At 46.0% G+C, this 9,535-nt stretch overlaps 1 non-coding gene across 1 annotated transcript; it reads left to right on the top strand.

Moving 5' to 3' along the window:
• Nucleotides 1–8,493: 8,493 nt before the first annotated feature.
• Nucleotides 8,494–8,565, top strand: TRNAR-CCU (transfer RNA arginine (anticodon CCU)). Its single transcript has one exon. It is a non-coding gene; the product is annotated as a tRNA-Arg (tRNA).
• The last annotated feature ends 970 nt before the right edge of the window (nucleotides 8,566–9,535 follow it).

The following is a 9,535-nucleotide window of genomic DNA, read 5'->3' as shown; positions in this document are numbered from 1 at the left end:
AGTGAAACGAACCCTCTGGGAGCGCTGAGATCCGGACATGTGGCCATGAGGATTCTGGGGTTTGGAAATCAGAGGCGGCCGTCACACAAGGCACAGGAGCTCTTTCACAGACACGTGGAAATGCAGAAAAGTGGAGTCCGGGTAATGACATTAACACGCCTCTGAAGGGCAAAATAATCCTGCCGTGAGCATCTGAAGGGACGTCCCAGCCCACGAGACAAAAGAAAATACACACGCTCTTCTGTCCCCGGCTCCTGGCACAGAGCTGCTAAAACTCTTGTAATTCCCTAAGGGAAAAGAGAAGCCTCTTTTGTTCTAATATCTGGTCTTTGACCTGGGTTCTTGACATCGAGCTCCGAAGTCCCCTGTCATTTCCTGGGTGATACGAGTGACTGGATCTGATGAGGCGACTCTGGGGGGCTTCTGGATAGAAGGGGATCACCGGAAAGACTAAGCCATGCTCAGAAGCCTGGAATTTTCAGCCCCATCCTTAGTCTCCAGAGAAGGGAGGGGGGCTGGAAGTGGAGTTTATAATCCAACATGCCTAAGGGAGGAAGCCTCCAGAAAATCCCAATAGTGTGGGGTTCAGAGAGAGCTTCTAGACTGAGGAACACATCCATACGGGGAGGCTGAGTGATGGGGTTCTGGTTGATGGCGGGGTTCGGAGCCGACGGCCAAGAAAAAATTCTCGGAGATGTCTTCGGTGCAAAAAGGTGATTTTCTTAAAGCACGGGGAACAGGACCTGTGGGCGGAAAGAGCTACACCGTCAACATGAGGATCTCCAACTTGACAGGGACAGAAGATCCTGAGCTCAGGGCCCTCCCACACCTTGCCCTCTGTGTCTGGTCATCTGGCTGTCTGTTTGTCCTTTTGTAAACTGGTAACCGCGTTTTCCCGAGCTCCAGGAGCTGTTCTAGCAAACAATCAGATCCAAGGGGAAGAGGAGGTCGTGGGAACCTCCAACCCGCAGCCAAGTCAAACAGAGGCTGCGGGTAACCTGGGCACCTACCGCTGGTTGGTGATGCCTGAAGTAGGAGCCGTCTGACAGAACTGAGCCCTGACCTGGCGGGATCTGACGTTATTTCCAGATGGGTAAGTGTCAGAACGGAGTTGAAATGTAGGGCACACAGTTGGTGTCACAGAATCCCACACATTTGATGACCAGAAGTGTCAGAAGTATTCTGGCTAAAAGTAAAAGATATACACGAAAATGAAAGACTGGAGGTTTTTCCCATGCACAGACCCTGCGGAGACCTAGGGCGACAGTTAGAGAAGTTTCCGGAAGCGACGGAACTGCACAGAGAGAGGCAAGTCTGGATACAGCCCGCTCCCATATTGGGCCTCCGGTCCACAGAGCGGAATGCTGCGCAAAGATAGGTTTGGGGGAGGGCAGAAGCATCGATCCCACCGGGCCACAAGGCACTTCAGAATCCTCAATGGCAGCTGCTCTTCGGAAATCCGTGGAGGGTGATTGTCCCGCCAAAAGAAATGCTGAAAGGGAGAAATAAATTAACCTCTAGGAGGTAGGTTTTATGGGCTGGCCCAATTCCCCAGCAGGAGGCAGCAGAAGCAGCCAGGGTGGCCAGGCCACTATCACTCAACGGCCTACCCTCAGTGTAGCACCCAGGGGCCAGGAGTTCAGGGCTCAAAGGGAGGTGGAAATTAAAAGTCTTTTGAAACTCAGAATGCGCAAAACGGAACCCAAATCTAAGACCTGGTGATCGGAGTCTCATCATCCAGTGTCCTAGAATTTTCGGGAATATGGGATATCTCAGATGCTCATCTTCGACTGTTTTTCTTTGTATCAAACCACTGACGGGAAACCATCAAAACCCTAGAGGAGAAAGCAGGAAAGGACCTCTCTGACCTCAGCCGCAGCAATTTCTTACTTGACACGTCCCCAAAGGCAAGGGAATTAAAAGCAAAAATGAACTGTTGGGACCTCATGAAGATAAAAAGCTTCCGCGCCGCAAAGGAAACAATCAACAAAATTAAAAGGCAACCAACGGAATGGGAAAAGATATTTGCAAATGATATATGGGACAAAGGGCTAGTATCCAAAATCTATAAAGAGCTCACCAAACTCCACACCCGAAAAGCAAATAATCCAGTGAAGAAATGAGCAGAAGACATGAATAGACACTTCTCTAAAGAAGACACCCCGATGGCCAACAGGCACATGAGAAGATGCTCAACGTCGCTCCTCATCAGGGAAATACAAATCAAAACCACACTGAGATACCACCTCACGCCAGTCAGAGTGGCTAAAATGAACAAATCAGGAGACGAGGGATGCTGGCGAGGATGTGGAGAGACAGGAACCCTCTTGCACTGTTGGTGGGAATGCAAACTGGTGCGACCACTCTGGAACACAGTGTGGAGGTTCCTCAGAAAATTAAAAATAGATCTACCCTATGACCCAGCAATAGCACTGCTAGGAATCTACCCAAGGGATACAGGAGTGCTGACGCATAGGGGCACTTGTATCCCAATGTTTAGAGCAGCACTTTCAATAGCCAAATTATGGAAAGAGCTTAAGTGTCCATCAACTCACGAACTGGATAAAGAAATTGTGGTTTATATACACAATGGAATACTACTTGACAATGAGAAAGAATGAAATATGGCCCTTTGTAGCAATGTGGATGGAACTGGAGAGTGTGATGCTGAGTGAAATAAGTCATACAGAGAAAGACAGATACCATATGTTTTCACTCTTATGTGGATCCTGAGAAACTTAACAGAAGACCATGGGGGAGGGGAAGGGCGAAAAAAAGTTACAGAGGGAGGGAGCCAAACCATAAGAGACTCTTAAAAACTGAGAACAAACTGAGGGTTGGCAGGGGGTGATGGGGGGGGGGATGGCCATTGAGGAGGGCACCTGTTGGGGTGAGCACTGGGTATTGTATGGAAACCAATTTGACGATAAATTTCATGTTAAAAAAATAAAAATAAAACGCGGAGGCCAAGGGCTTGTGCATTTTGTTGTTTTGTTCTAACTGCTTTCTACGGAATTAAAAATTTTTTGCACGCTTGTCCTCACTCACTAGAAACATGCCCCTCACCGAGGGTTCAGGTCAGACAGTGGGAGAGACCCTCCTGCTTCAGCCTTGGCAGAAATTATTGCTGCCAATTGACTAATTTACAGATTTCGTTAAAGAGTCGCTGTTCTGTTCAACACCTTCCCAAAAGACACAGTGACAGCACAGAGGTCCAGGACCACTGCAGTGACCTCATTTTCCCTTTGAGACTCACCCCTTTGGATTTCTCACGATTATTAAAATGCTCAACTTTTCCGGAAGCTGATTTGAGAGCAGAAGCCCTGAAAAGACTTAGAACTTCCCCCACCGATGGGGAAAGGGCGTGCACATTTTGGGGAGAGCTTCTGCACTGCAAAATGACTGTATCGTGTATCTTGCTTAATTCAGGTGTAACAAAAGATCATTGAAGATTGAAGTCATTGAAGATCATCGAGGATCTTGAAGATCATTGAAGATCAGTGAGGAGTGATGTCCCTTGAAAACTCACTTTGCCTTAGGCCATTTCAATTCAAGCATAAATATTCTGAAGACAGAACAAGTTAGATGTTTTGAAAATAGAAGAGAGTAAGGAGGAAAGCACATATGCAAATGGGTATGTGTGTCTGTATTTTCTTTAATTCTTGTTTTCTTTCCTGGGCCATAAAACTAGGGAAACTATTCATATAACAGAAAACATACTTGAAAAAGATGCATTTGGTTACACTCACTTTTTAACTTTTTTTCTTAATGTTTTATTTATGTCTGAGTGAGAGACAGAGCACGAGCGGGGAAGGGGCAGAGAGAGAGGGAGACACGGAACTTGAAGCAGGCTCCAGGCTCTGAGCTGTCAGCCCAGAAGCTGACGTGGGGCTCGAACCCGTGAGCAGTGAGATCATGACTTAAGCCAAAGTTGGAGGCTTAAACGACTGAGCCACCCAGGTGCCCCATACATTCGCTGTTTAAATGCACTATGTGGAGACACGATATGTTTGTTCTTATTTACATGCATGAACTCTATTACACGAGCGATATTCGTTTGGAGAATGAGACAGAGTTCTCATTACTGCTGAGGGGTGGGTGGCACACAGATTCCTGGAGGGAGGTGGGGGAACCTGATTGGGTCATAGCTACGGGCAGCGTCCTAGATCCTACCACTGGGTCTTGGCTCTACACTACCAGGTACCAGCCACAAGTGTAGGCAGGTTTTCCAACTTCCTAAGCCTAGGTTTCCTCCTCTATAAAAGGGTAATGATAATGCCAACTTCATGGGGCACCTGGGTGGCTCAACTGGCTAAGTGCCCAACTCTTGATTTCAGCTCGGGTCACGAACTCACGGTTGGTGAGATCGAGCCCCACTTCGGGCTCTGTGCTGGCAACACGGAGCCTGCTGGGGATTCTCTCTCCCTCTTTTCCTGCCCCCCCCCCTCTGTCCGTCTCTCTCAAAATAAAAAAATAAACTTTAAGAGAAATTTAAAAAATAATAATACCAACTTCATAGGGTTGTTGGCAGAATTAATTAGGACAACGAATGAAGAGTATTTGGCATGGGGTAAACAGTCGTACACGTCAGTTGTCATTCGAAGTCTCATTAACGAGGCAAAGAGTGATGGACATCTCAAGCTTTCCACAGAAGTTTGGAGACATGAATCCCAAGGCTTAGTCTTCTAGAAACAGCTAGGAAATCTCTTGCTGTCTCTGGGGTTCAGCCCCCTCACCTACAACGTCAGGAGCTTGGACTTTGCGATGTTTAAGACTCACCCAATTTCCAAATCCTACGCTTCTAACTCAGCCTCCCACCAAATACCTTCCAGGTGCCATGGCTTCATTTACTCCCCGAAGGACCCACCAAAATGGGTGCTGGTGAGTCTGCTTGTGTCACACAAGGACACTGGGGCTGACTGGGTGGGACAGCACGGCAGGTGGAGCTGAGGGCTGACCCAGGGACACTGCACACCTTTCTCAACCTCCCTTTGAGTCCAGAGGTCTGCGTAGAGATTCGACTAAAGGAAACCCATGCGTCATCCAGCTAAAACCGTGCCACAGGGTCCACACCGATTTCTGCATTTGTATTTACCGGTGTGACCCTCCCTCCCGCCCTTCCCTACCCTGCTGTTCACACACCGCTACCCCAAGTGTCCTTCCCAGCATCTGGCTGTGTTAATTAGCGTGGAAATGACAGCTTGGACACTGACATGCGGTTATGACCCCCACATACTTCCCCTTGAGCTGTGTATGAGGACTCCGTGAATATATCTACCGCTGTTTGTATGGGCGAATTTTGATTCATGTCAGACTTTTTAAAAATCAATGTACTATGTAAAAGAAAGCACGGTCCCACCCCCAACCCCCAGCATCACTGAGCATTTAAAAGACGCGGGTGGTTCCACTTATGAGAATCACATGGGGAAATGTATTGACTGATACATTTATGATTCTACTAAATGGATCATTCTGTTTTTAAAAGCAGAGGGAAAATTTATCTCATGAAACTTCTAATTAATTTTTTTAAGTTTATTTATTTATTTTGAAAGAGAGGGCACATGTTCGAGAGCAGGGGAGGGGCAGAGAGGGAGAATCCCAAGCAGGCTCCACACTGTCAGCGCAGAGCCCGACGTGGGGCTCGAACTCACGAACTGTGAGATCGTGACCTGAGCCGAAATCAAGAGTCAGACGCTGAACTGACTGAGCCACCCAGACACCCCGGAACTTCTAATTTAATTCGACAATTCCATCACTGTTGCCGGGGACGCAGATGTAGAATACTCAGGGGAAATTAAGGCAAACGGTTGCCGTGAAGTTTACAGCACAGTAGTGGGCTGGTGTCCCCAGGGCTCGTGACAATCCCAGATTTTCTCTATACGCACTTATGGTTTTTCTAGATTAGGACATAAAATCCTGTTATTTTTCCCCCCAGGTGATTTTTTAATATTATTTTTGAGAGAGAGACACAGCACGAATGGGGGAGGGGCAGAGAGAGAGGGAGACACAGAATCCGAAGCAGGCTCCAGGCTCCGAGCTGTCAGCACAGAGCCTGACGCGGGGCTTGAACCCACAAACCATGAGATCACAACCTGAGCCGAAGTCGGATGTTCAACCAATTGAGCCACGCAGGCACCCCTCATTTTTTTTCACGACAGCACAGTATTGTGTGGAACTGATGGGCTACATTTGATTTATCCTATTTCCAAATAAGGAAATAAACATTTCCTTATTTGTTGCTATCAAGAACACTACATTTATGGGGGAAAAAACATGTTATTCACCTTAAAAGTTTTAGTTTCTGGGGCGCCTGGGTGGCTCAGTCAAGTGTCCGACTCTTGATTTCGACTCAGGTCATGATCTTGTGGTTCGTAAGTTTGAACCCTGCCTTGGGCTCTGCATCGACAGTGAGGAGCCTGCTTGGGATTCTCTCTCTCTCTCTCTCTCTCTCTCTCTCCCCCCCTTGCCCCCCTCAAAATAAATAAATAAACCTTAAAAAATGTTTTCGTTTATCTCTGTGGGTATATTCTCTTTTTAAAAATCCAAATGTGGTAGGTTTTAATTTCTTTCCTTTTTTTCTCCTTGATCATACTTCCTGAAAGTTTCTATTTTGCTCAACTTTTCAAAGAACCCGACCTTGGCTCTACTGACTATTTCTACACATTTTATTTCCACCTTATCATGTTCTTTTATCATGATCAATGCCTGTTTTGCTTTTGTTTGGCTTATTTTTCTGTAACTTCCTGAGTTGGATTGTTAATTCTTTCATACCTTTCCTATCTGATGGTAAAGCACTGTAGAACTATGAATTTAAATCAGCAACTCACAGGTTTGATTTGAATTTTATCGGCATTATTACTTCCTAATTCATTTGTAAATCTACTTTGACAAATAATTGATTTGCTCTTTGACTCGAAACTATTTGAAAAGAGTTCTTTCAGAATGTTCCATACTTAAATTTCATTTTTCATTATTTACTTGCAATCTGTTTCCGGATCTAATACCTTTTGGTTAGATAGCACGACCTACGTAATTTTGACCTTGGAACATATCATTGAGTTTTCCTTTAACCTGCATATCACCAACTTTTGTAAACATTCCATGGTTATTTGAGGGGAAAAGAAGCTTTGCGTCTATGTGTAGGGTACAAAACTCAATGTGTGCCTATTAAAATAAATATGTTAATTGGAATGTGCGATCTGCTTTCTTCCTTAATTAATTCTTGTCTCCATCTGGCCAATTCTGAGCTGGTGCATTCACGTCTCCCATTATTATCGTGTCTTGATCATGTCTTTTAGCAATTCCAGCGATTTTCGCTTTACACATTTCAGCCTATGCTGTTTGTGCATCAAATACGTTCACGACTTTACACAACCCACAGCCTTTCAATGGAGTAGAAAATAAGTACTCGAGAGTCACATGAACTCTTCCTCATTTATAGAGCGGGCTGTGGAACCACTTTCCTGCCTCCTGTGGAATCTCTCTAACCACCAAATTTGGCCAGACCACAGAGGGCACAGAAATCCGTTTGCTCAGTAATTTTACCCAAGTTCTCAGAAACTCGGCCAGTATCTTTCCCTTGAATGCAGTCCAGCCATTTCATGGAGCTCATTAGCTCTCCCGAGGTATTAGTTTATGATTTCTTGAATCATGGGGTCACCATAACAAAATGAGCAGGGGCTAATTTGTACCCAGACACAAGTTTCTACTCCTGGCAAAACGTGTGCTATTTCATCCCCCAAAACTTACTGTAAAGAAACTCGACCACAGTTTGTGGGATGTTCAACGTGACGGCAAGTTAAGCTGTAATTCACATTTTGCTTTGCTAAATAAAGCTTACCTTATCGCAACAGGGGTGAGATTTAAACACATTTCTCAGTCCCGAGTTTGCGTGCATTCATATCTGGGGGTCGATATTTCATGGAACTTGGAGAGGTAATAGAAGGGATTTTTTTTTCCCCTCTTGACATCTTTCTGGCAAAACCTTATTTTAAATATCCTTATATATATACTTTTATGCACTTGGGCTACCACTCCTTAACCTAAATAAATTCCTCTAAGTGAAACTCTGATACCAAAGGATGAGAAACTTAAGGTTTTCATGTATAATCTGAAATTGCCCTTTGCAAAGCCTGTTCCAGTCCGCACAATTTGATGTGGAGCGATGCCTGTCTGCCCGCGCCCTCAGCGCTCCAGATGTTACCAGCCCCCGGTGTCTTCAACCCAGCAGAGCAAATAATTCAACCCTTCAATCTGCATTTCTTTGGTTGCTAGTAGGTTTTACAGTTTTCCTAAGTCTATTGATTGACTTTTCCAGTTTTATTGAAATATAGTTGACATACGCCACCGTGTGAGTTTATTAAGGCGTACGACAGAATGATTGGATATATACGTTATGTGTTACAAAGGGATCACCACAATACAATCAGTTAACATTCATCACCTCGCATAGTTATGATGGCTTTTTCCTTATAAGGAGAGCCTTTGAGGGGCGCCCGGCTGGCTCAGTGGAAGAGCGTGCGACTCCTGATCTCAGGGTTGTGAGTTCGAGCCCCGTGTCGGGCGTAGAGATTACTTGAATAAATATTTCTCAGAAACAGAACCTCGAAGATCTACTCTCTCAGCAACTTGCAAACACACGATACAGCATCGTTAATCACAGTCATCACGTTGTACAACGTCTTCCAAACTGAAAGGCTGTTTGTATTTCTTCTGTTAGTTGCTTGCCCTATTCATCGCCCATTTTTCTATCGGGTTATTTGTCTTTTTCTCATCTATCTTTAAATGCCGTGTGGAGGGGTATGCGTGCATCTTCTGTCGTCTTGACGAGATTTGAAAGCATTCTAGATTCCATCCTTTTACGTATGATCCAGCTCTGCTCTTCTTATCCATCATTCCTCCTATGAAAAGATACCACAGAGTAGATCGTTTGTTCTGCCCATTCTACAGATGGCAGGAATGGGACTCAGAGAGGTTCAGCGCGTGAGAACCGACTCTAAATCTGGATGGGGCTCTCAAGTCCCACCCGTGTTGTGTTATCCTCAGTCCCCTGAAGGCTCACGGCACAACTTCGCTCCCGCAGGCACGGCTGCTACAGGGCTCCAGGCTGTGCAACCAGCTTCCACTTACTTGACCCGGAAACACCCAGGCCCAGAGAGCACCAACAGCCCCGAAAATGCTCTCTTTCCCCTAAAGTCCTAATCTAGGAACAAGCTGGTGTAAAGTCCTATCCCCTGAAATTCACGGAGTTGCAGTTTCCAAGAACCTCTGTGTTCTAAGCAAGGGGAAAATATGATGACGCTTCGGTTTGTCTTGGGTTCAGACCCCAGAGACCAGTGCTGGGGATCGAGACAGTCCCGGAGCGGGTCTGCCTCCCGTTGGGTATTCGCCACAAGCCCCGGAGCGCTCTGATCGTCACCCCAGAGTCGTCCCTGCAAATATCCCCCAGAGGGCTGAGGCTGAGTGGACGGACGAATCGTGCTATCAGCCATCCATCCACGCCAGCCGACCGAAATGCTTGGGGGAGGCGCCACAG

This window comes from Neofelis nebulosa, chromosome 2 (assembly GCF_028018385.1).
Source record: "Neofelis nebulosa isolate mNeoNeb1 chromosome 2, mNeoNeb1.pri, whole genome shotgun sequence".
Lineage (NCBI taxonomy): Eukaryota > Metazoa > Chordata > Mammalia > Carnivora > Felidae > Neofelis > Neofelis nebulosa.
This window is presented reverse-complemented; position numbering and strand designations above follow the sequence as displayed.